Source organism: Branchiostoma floridae, chromosome 6 (genome assembly GCF_000003815.2).
Source record: "Branchiostoma floridae strain S238N-H82 chromosome 6, Bfl_VNyyK, whole genome shotgun sequence".
NCBI classification, from domain to species: Eukaryota; Metazoa; Chordata; class Leptocardii; order Amphioxiformes; family Branchiostomatidae; genus Branchiostoma; species Branchiostoma floridae.
This window is the reverse complement of record NC_049984.1, coordinates 8,444,973-8,458,812: the sequence shown is the minus strand read 5'-3', so window position 1 is coordinate 8,458,812 and position 13,840 is coordinate 8,444,973. Positions and strand designations below refer to the sequence as shown.

At 39.7% G+C, this 13,840-nt stretch overlaps 1 protein-coding gene and 1 long non-coding RNA gene across 2 annotated transcripts in view; one reads left to right on the top strand and one right to left on the bottom strand.

Annotated features, from left to right (window-relative positions):
• LOC118417593 (carboxylesterase 5A-like) overlaps window positions 1-13,840 on the bottom strand; it is a 45,702-nt gene that overhangs the window by 23,105 nt on the left and 8,757 nt on the right. The gene's annotated exons all lie outside the window — the stretch shown is intronic.
• Window positions 11,267-13,252, top strand: LOC118418559. The gene is made up of 3 exons (XR_004831466.1): window positions 11,267-11,399; window positions 11,875-12,017; window positions 13,181-13,252. It is a non-coding gene; the product is annotated as an uncharacterized LOC118418559 (long non-coding RNA).

Here is a 13,840-nt window from a genome sequence, read left to right as displayed (position 1 = left end):
CAGGGAAAGCAGTGAAAGATGAACTATATTCTATATATCAATGTTCACATTACAATTTCGAAAGAAACATATATACTTTTCCTTATGGTCTAAAAATCTTTACCAAGCCTTTCTCACCTTACCGACCAACAAAAAACAATCTTCTTGCTTAGATCGTCCAACCCCTTTGTATATAAAAATGTTGGACAATTCATCACCCACTGCATACGGAAAAGAGGTCAAACCCATCAAATATCTTAAGTAGAAATAGATTTAGATTCGACGGCATTTCTCTTTTGATTTATCTATAGCTCTCATTTTCCTTCTCCGCCGATAGAACACCAAACTTGCAGTCATTCAAAAGAATAAAGCCATATTTTTGATTCAGACATCAATGGTTTGACACACCATCCGCCGACAATTGAAACGTTTTATTGCAAGTTCATGCCCATGGGCCGCTAATTGCAAGTGAACAAAGTCAAATACATGGAGTGATAATCTAAATTCTAACATACAAATATTAACTTATTGTATGTATATACAGAATGCCGAGTACTATTCTAAAACCTACATTGCTATTGCGGGGTTTGACTTCTTCTTTGAAAACAGTTGAAAATGAAATGTCCCACATTGTCTATGATAGATATTTCGTTGGTCTTAGCAGGAGGTGTGCCTTTTGTGTGTTTTCTTTAAATAAAAAGTTCGGTGTGATTTCGGACACTCTTTCAAACAGTGTATTTCCTTCAGCATCGAACCGGGGACATTCACAGATGAAATGTCTTTTATTTTCGACTGCATTCGTTGTGCACTGCTTACAAATTCTTTCATGAGCAGGTAGCTCTTTATATCTTCCTTTCTCTATTTCTAACGGTGAGAACTAATTCTTAACGTACATATTGTTGAGCGGAATTCAAAATTGCTATGGTACAAGTAGTTTTCCATGTCGTATACTGTTTTTAAGTTTTTGTAAAATCTAAGCTTTCCTTCGTCTACAGATTTCTTGTGAAAGAAACTTTGAATTCAAATGTCAATCAATCTTCTCCTTAACAACGTACAGGAATAGCCGTTGTCTATAATTTCGGTATTCCAGATGTATGAGTAGCCGCTGTTGTTAAGTATTTCCTGTATGATGAATCCAATTTTTCCTGCGACTATTCTCTGGTAAATGTTGTTGTGACAGAAGTGCATTTACTTCTAACGGATGTGAAGAAATGTTCAGTTGTCTGAGTCGTAGCCAGTATTTGACTAAACGGATTGACATCTACATCACCTGGGTATATACCAAGCTCTGCTCTACATGCTGAGTTACTAGAACTCCTTTGTACTCCTAGAATATTTTACAATGAAAATACTCCACATCATACAAATACGTATGAAATATCAAACATTTTCATTTTGGGAAATTTGAAAATTGTTGAATTAACCTATAGACAAACATCACCACACAATACACATGCATGGTGGAAAATGAGTCAAATCTGGTATACGGTTCGTGTCCGTTCATTTGGGTCCTATCTGTTTCTGTAAAAGTCTTTCAATGTTATTTACAGCATATGTAACATGTAATTCATCATCATAAGGGAAATCTTTTCATTACGTATCTCATATTGGGGCATTTCATCATATTGCAGTGAGTTTTCATAAAATGACAGCGCTGCAATTTCCAACATGAGTTCGTAGACCTGAGACTTGCATGAAATGTATTGGGTGTAGACTGTGTATTTTTTCTCCTTTTTGTCTGTCGTACGTGGTTTGAAAAATGAGCACCTTTTATCTTGTTGGTTGGGCACCATGCATAAGTCTGAAATTCCATCTTCTGAATGTGTACGTTTGGACGTGTTTGATCATTACTTTGGATTTATTAAGTATCTAACCAGTCATATTGAAGTTGTTAAAACGACTTTTTGGCGACGCATATTTGGCCAAGTGTTGCAAAATTAAACATATATTTTTAGAACAATTTTTCTCTCATGCAGTAGAGTTGAAAAGGTCTCACACACAGACAGATTTTTCTCTCTCACTCAACAGTTGAAAAAGTTCGAATACATTGACTGGTTAGTGGTTTTTCCCTCCCACTACAAAGTTGGAAAAGTTCGCACACAGTGACAGATCTTTAAAAGGTGACTTTTTACCCCGGTCGTCCCATATCATTCTTCACAAATGTTATAAATGCAAGTATATACAGACGGTTTCTCGGTTCAACATGTACTTTATTCTTCAATATAGAGGCTATAACATTCCTGACACAACATTGATTTTGGTGTTTCCGCCTCTTATTCTCACTCAGAGCTTATGTTAATGCTCACAGAACTGTTAGTGCAGAGAAAAGAATATATGCCATAGTTGTATTGACGTATTAGTTCACGATGTTAAGAGACTTGCCAATTCAAATACGTCACTTCAAAGCATCATGTTATTTAAGTGAATACCGTGGCCGTTATTGAAATCCGTTTCTATTTCAGCATTAATGATACAATGGTCAGCATGACAATGACTTTTGACTAGTTATATGGCTTATATGATTTGTTTTTTCCCAAATTGAGACACGTATTGGAAGTATACCGTAGCTGGAATGTCTCTGGAGGCATAGCATGCACACACACACGTCATATAAGTTGTCCTTTACCGACTCAAACGTGCACAATCGATATCTTTCTTAGATACGCTTTCGGATAGTTTTTGCAGTCACACATAACATCTGTAAAAACAAATATCACTCGAAAACTGAGTCTGAATTTTTTTCACATACGCAGCAATAGGTTTCTTCAAGTCAGTCACGCCTTTAATTCAGTCACCCATGATGATTGGAAAAAATCCGTCCCTAAAGAGAACTGATTAAAAGGTCCTTATTCGGATCATGTATATGTTCGACGACTTTAAAGTTTTTAAGGTTGATTGTATTCCTTACATAGTGCAGCCACCACGAGAATATGGCGCGTCAACAAATGTGCAATTTTTGTCTCAAACAAACGCAGAAATCAGCTCCCAAACACGTATTGAAATATTCTTTCCCAAAGACAAACTGTTCTTTGATACAACTATTCTGATTAGCAGACATCTATTATTCCGACACACAACACTAAAATTTATTCTCACCCACAAAATAAAAGTTCTCTCACTTCGGGAGGCTTTCCCTGCCAACCAGGCTTTAGGATAGGAGTGAGCGATTTTGGGGTCTGATTGAGAGAAATTTTGTCAATGTGAGAGTGAACAGTGTCATTTTCTTCAGTTCACAATGATAAACCTTTCTAACAATGGCATTCTGTTATATTATATTATTATGTTATATCATATTATATGTATAGACATTGTCACGACAATGATATCATTCCAACGCACAACGCAGAATTTCTTTCTCACCCACAGAACAAAAAGTTCTCTCACTTCGGGAGGCTTTCCTGCCAACCCGGCTGTAGGTGTGAGTGAGCGATTTTCGAGAATTCTTGAAAATTCATCGATGTGAGAGCGCTTTTGGATTAGCGGAGGAACAACTTCCTTGAGCTTTTTCAACTTCAAAAGGGCAATGAACAGGGTCATTTTCTTCAGTTCGCAATGATAAACCTTTCTAACAATGGCATTATGTTATATTATATATATTATATATATAGACACTGCCACGACAATGATATTATTCCGACACACAACGCAGAATTTCTTTCTCACCCACAGAACAAAAAGTTCTCTCACTTTGGGAGGCTTCCCCTGCCAACCCGGCTGTAGGTGTGAGTGATTTTTTTTGGTCCTGATGAGAGAGCAATTTGTCGATGTGAGAGCGCTTTTGGAGAAGTAGAAGAACAACTTCATTGAGGTTTATTTACTTCAAACGCAAAATGATCACTGATACTTTATTTAGTTGGCAACGATTACATCATACAATAATGATCGCTTATACCAAACAAAACAAGGAAAGACATTATATTTTTCAGACACACATCGCTGAAATCCTCTCTCACTCACAGAACAAAAAGTCCTCTCACTTCGGGAAGCTTTTCCTGCCAACCCGACCGTAGGAGTGAGCGATTTTTTGGTCTGGGTGAGAGAGAAATTTTGCCGATGTACACGTGGGCGCTTTTGGAGTAGCGAAAGAATAGCTTCCTTGTGTTTTGTTCACTTCAAAATGTACACTTACAATCTCACATCGGGGGACTTTCCCTACCAACCCGGCTGTAGGAGTGAGCGATTTTTTTGGTCTGGATGGGAGAAAATTTTTGCCAATATGAGAGCGCTTTCGGAGTAGTGGAATGGCAACTTCATTGAGGATCATTCCACTGTGCCAATAAACAACTTAGAGTGAAAGCTATGCGAGCATCCTTTAAACTTAAATCATTGCTGGCATCAAATCATAATCCCTCAATATCTCTTGCCCTGGATTTCTACTAAAGATCTGTAGTTATTAAGAATTAAATTTTTTTAATTAGATGAAAACAAACATTTTCTAATTACTACAGATCATTAGTAGATATCAGTTTGCGCAACACTACGTTTGTAGCTTCCATCATTATGCAACGAAAAACGAAGTTTCATTACAGTGTTATGTACCAAAGTGCTGTATTTTGTCATAGAAAAAAATAATATCAGAGGTAATAAAAATGATGACGTCATCAATTCGGCCAAAAAAAATCAGATTTAGAATTCTCTAATGCCCATCTATCAACATTCCTTATTGCTCCATTCTTTCTTAATCTATTAATAAGAAAACAGTGTAATGTCAAAATGCCAATTTAGCCAACCGAGAAACCTTAAGAAGTATACTGATAAAATGAACATTATATATCAAACAGAGAAATAAGAACGCAACACTAGAGCAACCAAATATTTCTGACGAGATTCCCGATCTAGAACATGTACTGCTTATACCCCCTTTCCACTAGGACGGCGCTCTCACGGCGCTCTCTCTGCGACCTAAAATATGGTAGAGCGCGGTGAGAGCGCGGTGGGATCGCCAAGGTCGCCATGGGAGCGCACAGAGAGCGCGGTGGGAGCGCCATGGTCGCCATGACCTCCGCGACTGTTTTGAACCTGCTCAAAACAGTCGCCGTGAGCGCGCCGTGGACGGCGATCCAACGATGAGCGCAGAGAGAGCGCCAAGAGAGCGCGCAGCGAGCGCCGTGAGCGCAAAGAGAGCGCGCAACGAGCGCAATAGGTCTCAACAATGGTTTATGATACCAAATTAGCTAGGACGGCGCTCTCTCGGCGCTCTCTCGGCGCTCTCAACTGCAGTTTGAGAAGAAGTATATTTGAAACAGACAGAACCCGGAGAAATGTTTGATATGTACCGATGATTTACAATGAAACAAACTGAGAAGGAATAACCAGGGTTTAAAAAAAGGTTTATCATTTCTCAACATTTTTTTTTTGAAATTTCAACATGATGACATCAGTTTTCTTGTTCTTCATCTGTACATTTATACTATTGAAGTCCTGTTTTCAATAAATCGAACTGTTTCAGTGTTGGATGATTTACACTAAAAGCGTGGCATGATAAAACAATTTATGGTGAACAAGCTACATGACAGATTTAAAGAAAAAGGAACAAGACAAACGTGTATATTTTGGGTTGAGTGACTGTACAGTGACCAAAATGGGATTTGTTTACAGCCTTGATTTTATTCTTTGAATGTTATGTAAGACGTAAAAGGATGACTTTAAAAGTACGAAAATACACTATACACCAAGAGATTCGTTCTCTATCTCTGAAATTCGTTGAACAATCTTTCAAACTTTTGTTAGCTCATAAAAATATGCTGACATTTGAGTTTTTCGTCGCGGTGAGAGCGCGCTGGGGTCGCCGGAGCGATTCCACTAGAGCAGTTTTTCTGGCGTCGCGGCGCTCTCACGGCGCTCTGGCCAATTTTCCATCGCAGTGAGAGCGTTGTGAGAGCGCCGTCAAGTGGAAAGGGGGCCTTAACTACTGTAAGATATTGATTAGTGTTCCTAGACGTTCTGTCAATGCTGCTGTATTGGGCGAGCTAGGTATGTTTCCACTGTATATAGACACCCAGACACAACTCATTAAATATTGGCTTAGATTACACAATATGTCTGATAATAGAATTGTTAAAAAAGCAGACGACACTGCTGTTATACAAGAACATGAATGGATTACACATGGATTACAAAATATTAAACCCTAATGTCGATGCCAAGTATTTTGGAAACATGTTCAAGGAACGCCTAAAGGACACATTTCTTCCGAACTGGAGACAAATGATAAGAAACTTAAGTAAACTGGCAACATATTCGAAAATTAAGACAATCTTCGCTCTAGAAAATTATCTTTTATCAATTCAAAACAGATCATTCACTAATAGCATAACAAAACTAAAGATTAATCACATTGGAGCAAATTGAAAAGGGTACCAACTGAAAAGAGAATGTGTTCTATCTGCAAATGCAGTAATGAAGACGAATATCATTTCCTGATGATATGCCCTTATTATAATGAAGAAAGGAAAAAGTTATTGACCATATGTAACAACAGAACAACATTACCTAAAACAAGCAGAGAAATATTCAATGTACTTCTATCATGTCCAGACTCCAAATCTGTCCACCAAGGCCAATATATATATATACAAGTACATTTTTATGTAGTGTTCTAACAATGTGAAATGTCTATGCCGCCATATTTTCTGTAATCTTAGATTAGTACACCGTTGTATACTGTTGTAGATAGTTTGTAGTTGTTGATAATACTTGCCATACATTGTACCTGTTACATTCGTTACGCAATTAACTTGACTTGGCTATCATATTTTCGAAGCAGATCCATACAGACTGTAAAGTAACAGGTCTTGAATAATCTTAAAATGTTCCGACACAATTACATAACAACTGTGGGGTACTAATACGCATTAAGTAAATATAGACGTGAGGAAGATATCTTAAATTACTTTCTGATTGCAAGGCTGATTGGTCCGTTTACAAGAAGAACGTAACTGCACGACAAGGATACAATAGGTGGAAACGTGTACATACAAAGTGCCGCTGCGAGATTCGATAACGCAGAGGTGACTCAAGTGAACCTAGATATTATGCAAACTATGAGAGGTCGTCATCTGCATAATTGATATCTTTTGACATTTCTCACATTCTCAGTTACATATGTGACAAGTTTGAATATCATGGAATACAGTGGATAAAAACTTTCCTCATTCATTATGCAAATAAGCTATTGATTGCTTTAATAAGTATTCAACAACAGATAGTAAAAATGGAAGTTTGGTTGCAGTACCTTGGGAAGCCGCTAGGGTGGCCATTGTCAAACTTGAGCTTCGTTTTCGTGATCCCTACCCACCAAGATCCACCCAAGGCTTCTCGAGTTATGCTGTTCACACACACAAACATACCGACTCACAAACGGGCTGAAAACATAAACATTTGGCGAAGATAGTGAAAGTATTTTAAACGTTGATTAAGGATGGGTGGGGTCGAAGGGGAGAAAGCTTGGAGATTAGGATAAGACAGAAGTTTCAGCTTTTAACTGAACCCCGGATTTCCGCCCAGTAAAGCTGTGGGCCTACCTTTGGTCAGCGATTTTGATTTATACCTATAAAGCTTTAGTCCCCTATGGAGAATAGCTTGAATTGGAGGCATGTATAGTTTTCAGTAGCGTGGGAGTTTTTGGAAGGGGCTTTTCCGGCGATGTATCTCCAGAACGGATCGAGCGATTGCGATGATTTTTGGTACATGGGTTGGGGCGGTGGCCTGACGGTCAGGTGTGATTTTGAGCCTTTGGTGTTTGAACTTGACATTGCATGTTACCCTTTTTGTGTTTTGGAGGCGTTTCAGGCACTGTATCTCCTGAACGAATCGCTTGATTGTGACGATTTTTGTACATGGGTGGTGGTTGTTGCCTGTTGCTCGGGTCCTCCTTGTGCTTCAACTTGACACGGCATGTGGCTTTTTGTGTGTGGATGGGGCGTTCCGGTGCTGTACCTCCAGAACGAAAGGTGCGATCGAGATGATATTTGGTACATGGGTTGATGGTGGTTACCTAATCCTCAAATTTGATTTTGTGCCTCTTGGTGTTTGAATTTGACACTGTAGGAAACCTTTTGTGTATGCATGGCACGTGCGTTGTATCTTCAGAACGCAACGTGCGATTGTGTTGCTTCTGGTACATGGTTGGATGCCGTGTCCTTATGCTTAGGTTTGAATTTGGGCCTCCTTGTGTTTGAACTTGATACTGTAGCTTGAGGTCACAATGTTCCCTATCTACATCTGATTGGTTTACTTCTCAGGCCACCAATATGCTTCTTTCCTGGGTTTTGTCGCCTGTTTTCCCTTGGCTAGGTCAGCTTATATCACCATCTGAGTACATTTATTCCCTTAGTTGAAGCTAGTGGGCTATGCCATTCATCAAGAGGGTGTGCCTGTTTGTGTGGTTATGGATTATGCAAGGATTATGTGGATAGGTTTTGGGAAGATCAGTCAGTCTTGGTTTTGGCTAATCTCCAAGCAGATCCTACAGTAGCATAATATATCCAAAACTGCCAGAGGAGTGAAGCCGGCGTGTTTGGCTACCTACATGGCAAATGTACACCTCTTGGCTGACTACACTCCTTGGACAGTTTGGTACTATCATATGCTATCGTGGGATCTGCTTGGAGATTAAGTTTTGGCCCACAAAGACCTTGCTCTGAAATTTCTATATTCAAATGTTTTCCATAATGGAACTTTTAATGATATGTAACATTTGTACTTTATGGCAGGTGGAACATTTACAGGTCCAAGTAAGCAAATTACAGTTTGCATAGTTAATGTGAACATGCCATAATACTGTGATATTCTGCTGCACTTTTAATAAACATAAATTACAATACCATGACAAACCAGTTGCATGCTGTACCGTCTGGCTTTAAAGGCCTATGTCCTATCCAGGATGCGGCTGGGCTGTTCGCAGAAACACAAAATTATCTTTAGTGCCAATAAATATGCACAAGGCATGCTGTTGAATTGTTTTGTGTTTTCCAAGTCTTTTACATGCAACTTTTCATTCACGGGGATCCCCAAAACTGCCTGACCTTTGTGAAAATGTGACATTAGCCTTGGTGTGAAATAACTGATCATTTATTCTAGTTTTGGGTGATCATGTGTTGGGTGTTGTAGTGTATCAATCTGTGTGATTTTGTGCTTCTTTCTTTGTGTGAGATTTAGCTATGCGTCACAGCTATATTATATACTATAGCTCTGCACATTTCCCAGCAACCGCCACGAGGAGGCACTCACACTAGGTTGCCATATGGTCTTGAAAAAGACCGGGTTTGGAAGGGTGTGGGGTGTGTGTTAAGACCAGGTGTGGTGGTGGGAGGATGCATGGATATGTTACTACACTCAGTCTTCATAAACTGGATATTCCATTCTGATGAACTGGAGGAGATTTTCCAGACCTCCAACAGCTGTCCTACAGTACCGTTCTCTCCACATAAGTTCGTTCAAAAAAGACTGGGTCTGCTCTCCGTAGCAGCCATGCATCCTTCGAAGCTTGCTTTTTTTCCGGGACCAGTAGGCTTCTATATGCTGTGTGTGTACACCGGTTGTCGGGTCAACGAAATGTAACGAGTGGTTGACTGTCTGATGTGATGCCACATTTGGTAGTTGCCCTACGTTTCTGTAGGCCGCCCATTCATCTGAATGAATTGTTGACCCAGGCAGGAGACATCGCTGTATGATGGGCAGCAGTGTAGCTTCATTGCGCCGTTCAACGACCTGCATATACCCCACAGCTGGTTGGACATCAGTTCTCACAATTCCAAACACCCATACGGGTTTAAGTGGTCTAAGCCCTCTGTTATACTTTGGTTTTTTTCTAAAACAACTTTCGTCCATCTGTAACAAGGCATTTTCGCCTCCAAAAGGCGCCACAGGATTATCAACAAGATACCGTCCACACAGGTCGCGCATCAGGCTACACATGGCGAGTAATGTGGTTTTGCTCACGTTCCCAATTATCTCCAATTCGGTCTTTATGTCTTTTGCAAGCTTGTCCTCCATCCACTTGTACAGAAATCTCATCCACAGGCGAAGATGAATTTTGGGGAATTCCGCGAACAGACTTCCTGTCCTGATGGATTTTGACGTACCACACACAGGGCATCTCCACGTACGTTGGTCTTCAACGTCGGCGCGTTCCCGATACTCCATTTCCACGCGACCAGGACAATTCTGGCATAGAATACCCGACGCCAACAAGCGACAATCCTGCAACCAGTCTATTAGGTCAGCTACATGAGTGTCCGGACGGGTGAGGCGCTCCAACTTAAGGAGGGACACGGGGACCGCCATTGCTAACTGAAGAAGTAGGGTAATTGATGCAAAATTTGTCCTATATGGGAACAACAGCAGAAGAATAAAGGAATTGTGACTCCTGACTCCGAGCTCCAGAAATGGCGAGGAAAAGTCAGTCTAACCAGAGCGCATGCGCAAAGCCTGAGGCTTGGGTGAAAGGGTATATGGGTAACGTTACCTTTTTTTAAAAGAAAATCCATAACGATGAAGTATATGATAACATAACAAATCATTCTCAATGCTATGAAAACGCTAACTCATAAGGTGTTTATCTTGCCACACTAAAGATTGGAATTTTCGAAGCTGTCATTCCGAGTATGACCTATGACCTTTCTGTTGCTCACCAGGGCTGCTCTATCCAACCTCGGTATACCGGTATCACAGAAAGCTTAGCTTAGGTGTCGCGATAGATAAAGTTCTTCAAGGATTTCCAATCGGCCGAGCTTCGTTAATATGTTACGAATCAAGTCACAGATACCATCTTACGGTAAGTAACCTTTGCTCGCCATAACTTTTAGTAAGTTTAATAGAACCAGTCAACCAGAAGAAGTCGTCAAAATAAGTAACTGTTAGCAAAAAATTCCCCGGTCATACTGTTAACGTTATAGAAAATATAGAATTTGGTGATGTGTATGTGGACGATGAGCGCAAATGAGGTCATACTATGATTATTTGAAGTTAAACTATGTACAGGGGATGGTTTATGATTTTTCCGAGTCTAACGACATGGCGCCAGGAAATGTGGCCGTTATAGAGTAGAGAAATAACGTTAGCAGTAGAATAAATTGAGGTTATGTAGAGTAGAGTAGAGTAGACTTGTGGAAGGGTTGTGAACGGAATAATTTGTTCCTAACACTAACTCCACTTTCAATATTTCTTTATTTGAGCAGTTCACAAATGTTTAGGCTTGTTGCAGAATGTCCTTTATGTGGATAGTGAAGTGTGAGTGAGAGTCGTTATTTGTTGCCTGCCCCAGCACATTTTTTTACCTGATTTGCATAGGTCGTAAACTGCCTTTGAGACTTCACAGTTGGAAATTAACACCAGGCGTGGTAACAGCATGTGGCAGGCTGACAGAACCCCATATGGACGCCCCTCGCTGCTCTGAGTGCTAAACGCCACCAGATGCGGTAAGTGACGAATTTCAGCCACATCTTTTGAACAGAAGTTTGCAGAGCCAAAAAGAAAAATTTGAATTTGAATCCATGAATAAAACGAATAGTGGAGGATGATATTAAAATGTTGATGCAAGAAGGCCTTACTAAACAGAAGTTATAGAGATGTTTGGAGCCAGTTTTGAATCAGTTCTATCCATTGGAATGAGTTTTTGCAAGCCGTATGACAAAGTGTAAGAAACAGCTGCTTGTTTGCAGACCATTTCTGAAAACGAAATGGTGTCAACAACATGTAAATTAGCATAAATCTGTCCATTAGTCATCAGTGTCTTACTCCTCACAATAGACACAGTAAGAATCTCTGCAATATTACCACTCAAATGTATTGATTTGAAATATATTCCAAAGATATAATATATTCCATGTTCACACAATTTGGTATTTATTCTGAATCTAAATGAGTTATTTGAACATCTTATGCCATTTTCAGATCAGACATACAGCTGGCCTCTCCCATGTCTCCAAGCAGATGCTGGGATGGAAGACACAGTTATTTTCTGACTTCCTGTTCAGTCTTCAGACAGCTACCCACTGTGGTCTACAGTCTTATGTTCCTGTCCTGATCCAATACAGGTATGTGAAAGATTCGGGTCCACAGTGATGATCGGGCGACTCCTAAAAATTGCTGACTAAGAATCCTAGGCTGATCAAGACATATTACTTTATTATTGTTACTGACAAAACTCTTGGACGTATTACTGACAATAATGTCATTTAAAGAGCTCATAGACTTGCCTTCGTGCAATGTGACAGGAGTGATAGGAGACAAGCAATGGGTACTAAGATAGGAGACAAGCAATGGGTACTAAGATATTGTCAAGTCTGTCCAAGTCCAATCCCTGCTCTATATTGTCTTTACTGTCTATAGCCTGGATGCCAGATTGTTTCCAGGGCCCATTACCCATACACCCAAACCCCCATAACACATGGAATTCATTAGTCCACAGTAAAATGTGAGAACAATAGCTGGCCCTGATTAGCAAAACACTGGCCATCGTTTTCAAAACCCCATGATTCTTATTATACTGGACAACAAGGTACCATTATCTGTTTGACACAGTAACCCTACTAATTGTAACAAAGCTATATAAATCAATACAATGCTATCCTCAAATTTTTTGGGAGACCAACCTTGTGTTCAAATTTCAACTATACATTCTGTATCAGCCATGTCAAATAGCTGATGCAAAAAAATGCATTTACAGCTGAATTATCCAATGCGGGTATATTTGACTAGTAACCTCCTTGAATTAAGTTTATATTAACTTTGATAGCCCAAGACCGTGACTTTAAATTGTGCGTATATACTGTACTTGATCATGGAAGAAGCCACAGGGTCACAAGTACTGTGTACTGTTTACGATTTTTATGTAGCCCAGGATGTTATGTATGAGCAAGCCCGGGAGTGAGCCAGTAAAAATTCCAACCAACATAAGTTACCCCCACAGGCCAACCCCTGCTTGGATAAAAATAGTCAGAAACCAACTTCATGTACTAGCAAATCAGCAAGGGTGCTACAGACGTAGATCACCATATCTATCCTCAGGATATATATTGCTTTTCAGTCAGACCTGTCCGAAAATTAGAGAGTTCAGTGGAACTGTACTGTAATCATTGATGTGTTACAATGTACAGAATACTGTAAATGTGTAATTTTACAATACCTTTGTGCAATGTAACTATTTCCAGTCCTGCAAAGTTTTTAAAACTTTATTTTTGTTTCACGTACATTGCAGATGGAGCTTCGGGAAAGTGACTGTCAGTTCCCCAATTAACAGAAACTGCCATGGGTGATGGACAAAAACCCTGGAATATTCTGAAGGTGAATTATCTAACAGTGCATGTTTGCCAGCAAGGTTACCAGGATGTTATGTCTGTTGGAAACATCCCGAGTTCCACCCTACATGTCACATGAATCCTGTACACACCAAGGTTTATTAAAACCGTCTGTCATTTGAATTATCTTTGCTCCAGGTCTCGGAAACATATAAAATCATACTTGATACATGTTTCATAGAGTTTAGGCCTCATGCAGCAGTTAAGTGACAGTGAAGTGCAAATGAGGGTTGTGTCCCATGACAGTCAATCAGCACATACTTTCATCTGATTTGCATAGGTCGTAAACAGGCATACAAAAGGAGAGGTCACAGCTAGAGACTGAAATTCCCACATGGGATTAGCATTCTCCTTGGATATTATAAGTCTGCAAAGTCTAATCCCTGCCTCTGTAATCTCTTTGTCCAAGAAAATGAACCTCATTGGTCTATCACATGGAAAAGCAGAAAATGTTGATGTAGATCTTTAGTACCAAATAATCCTACGGGGTCTTCTAGTATGGTTATTTGTGTACGTCGATGTAAAGAAATGAGTTGATCAATTTGATGCTGTACATAAGG